Source organism: Mercenaria mercenaria, chromosome 8, assembly GCF_021730395.1.
Source record: "Mercenaria mercenaria strain notata chromosome 8, MADL_Memer_1, whole genome shotgun sequence".
NCBI classification, from domain to species: Eukaryota; Metazoa; Mollusca; class Bivalvia; order Venerida; family Veneridae; genus Mercenaria; species Mercenaria mercenaria.
This window is the reverse complement of record NC_069368.1, coordinates 60,047,532-60,050,134: the sequence shown is the minus strand read 5'-3', so window position 1 is coordinate 60,050,134 and position 2,603 is coordinate 60,047,532.

Below are 2,603 nucleotides of genomic sequence, written 5' to 3'. Positions count from 1 at the left end.
TTGACCAGAATGTTGAAACTTCATAGGTTGATTGGTCATGAAGTTAGACGACCCCTATTGTTTTGGGGTCATCCGTCAAAGGTCAAGGTCACAGGGGCCTGAACATTGAAAACCATTTCCGATCAATAACTAGAGAACCACTTGACCCATAATGTTAAAACTTCATAGGATGATTGGTCATGAAGAGTAGATGACCCCTATTGATTTTGGGGTCACTCCATCAAAGGTCAAGGTCACAGGGGCCTGAACATGGAAAACCATTTCCAATCAATAACTAGAGAACCACTTGACCCAGAATGTTGAAACTTCATAGGATGATTGTACATGCAAAGTAGATGACCCCTATTGATTTTGGGGTCACTCCATTAAAGGTCAAGGTCACAGGGGCCTGAACATTGAAAACCATTTCCGGTCAGTAACTTGAGAACCACTTGACCCAGAATGATGAAACTTCATAGGATGATTGGTCATGCAGAGTAGATGGCCCCTAACGATTTTAGGGTGACTCTGTTAAAGGTCAAGGCCACAGGGGCCTGAACATCGAAAACCATTTCCAATCAATAACTTGAGAACCTCTCAACCCAGAATGCTGAAACTTCATAGGATGATTGTTCATGCAGAGTAAATGACCCCTATTGTTTTTGGGGTCACTCCGTTAAAGGTCAAGGTCACAGAGGCCTGAACATTGATAACCAGTTCCGATCAATAACTTGAGAACCACTTGACCCAGAATGTTGAAACTTCATAGGATGATTGAACATGCAGAGTAGATGACCCCTATTGATTTTGGGGTCAGTCTATTAAAGGTCAAGGTCACAGTGGCCTGTTCATGTAAAATCATTTTTTGGAAATAACTTGAGAACCACTTGACCTACAATGTTGAAACATAATAGGATGATTGGACATGCAGAGTAGATGACCCCTACTTATTTTGAGGTCACTTGATCAAAGGTCAAGGTCACAGGAGCCTGAACAGTGGCTTGAGAACCACTAGGCCAAGAGTGTTGAAATTTAGCGGGATGACTGGACATGCCAAGTAGATGATCCCTATTGCAGCCAACCATCAGTGTCTCTTTGACTTTCGCTCCTGACCCCTATTAACTTCTTGCCTATAGGACTTTGCATTGGGGGAGACATGCACTTTTTTACAAAAGCATTTTCTAGTTCAGTGATTGTTTTTAAAAATCTGTTGTAGGACAATCTGATCCATCATTTATTTTTTATTTAATTCTAAAAGCCTTAATTATTAATCATTATCAAAAGCTTGTTAGTGTTAGTTTGACGAAGAACCTATGTGCGGCTGCACGAAGTCGACTTAGCCAAGAGTCACTGGTCAGTCTGATGAGGATATGTATCCACAAAGTCATCAGTCGCTTACCAGGGTTGACTTGTTGACTGTTTCAAGAATATGAAAGTCTGTGAAATTGATCTGTAAATCTTATCACACTGAGTTACAGTTAATTAAACATAAAAATCAGTACTTGTGTTCATTTTGGCTTTAACAAGAATGGATATTGAAATTTGTACTTTTTCCCAATTTGGCAAAAATGCCGCGAAAATTCCCAATCCCAGGGGTATGGGTCATGTTCCCAAAATGGTGAGAAAAAACCTTGGATCAACACCAGGATGTTCACAATAATGTTACAGTTTATTTTATGGCATTTAGAACCTTAGCATTAATATGAATTTTGATATTGTACTTACCAACTTTCTCTATCTTTGCTCCATCACCCTCACATGAGACATTGTAATTGACAAGATCCTTGTTAGTTAGCTTTCAGTGTCTTCTAACAATTTTGGCATAAACACTGCTGTAACATCAGTTAGTTGATCAATGGTCAATGGCAAAATAACACAAGTTGGCTCATTTTCGACTCTGTACGCTCACAACAAAGGCACTCAAAACCAAGTCAGTCTTTGTATTAAAATTTGAAGTGTTGTTTTCTTTATTGTATTTGTCACTGACCTCAATCTTTGCTCCATCATGCACCTGGTTTTGAAACATTGCCCTGTGACATGCTAAATGCCACCAATTCTGGTGTGAGCAAAAGCACTTTTCCTTTTCATATGCCCGTCTGAAAGTATGGTGTATTACATGAACACCTGTGGTGGGTGGGCAGCATCCACAGCATGTTCGCTCTTTAAATCGGTCATCATCCGATCTTCACCGAACTTTCTGACAACATTTGTGGGCATAATATCTTGGCCAAATTAAGCATTAGGCCAAGTTAGATGACGGGCGTATTTTGTGATAGTCCGGAACTCTTGTTTCTTGAAACTGTTGTTGAATAAAGACAAACTCATTAATTTGTTCATAGTGCATTTGATCCAATAATAAAAACAAGAATCACCAATCCAAACATGCCTCCAATGGTCAGCACAGGCCGATTTCAACTTCTGAAAAAAAGAATGAAACAAGAACAAAGTGGGGCAACACCTTGAAGTGGTCAGTGACAAAAATACCACAAGGCAGAGTTATGTTTTTCCCATTATAGAATTGAACCAATGTGGTGCCTCACTGTGTTCCTAGATAGAGACACTTGCATTTCTCTCTGTACATTGTGCAATCAAGTTTGTTGTTTTTACATCAACATCGCATTGCA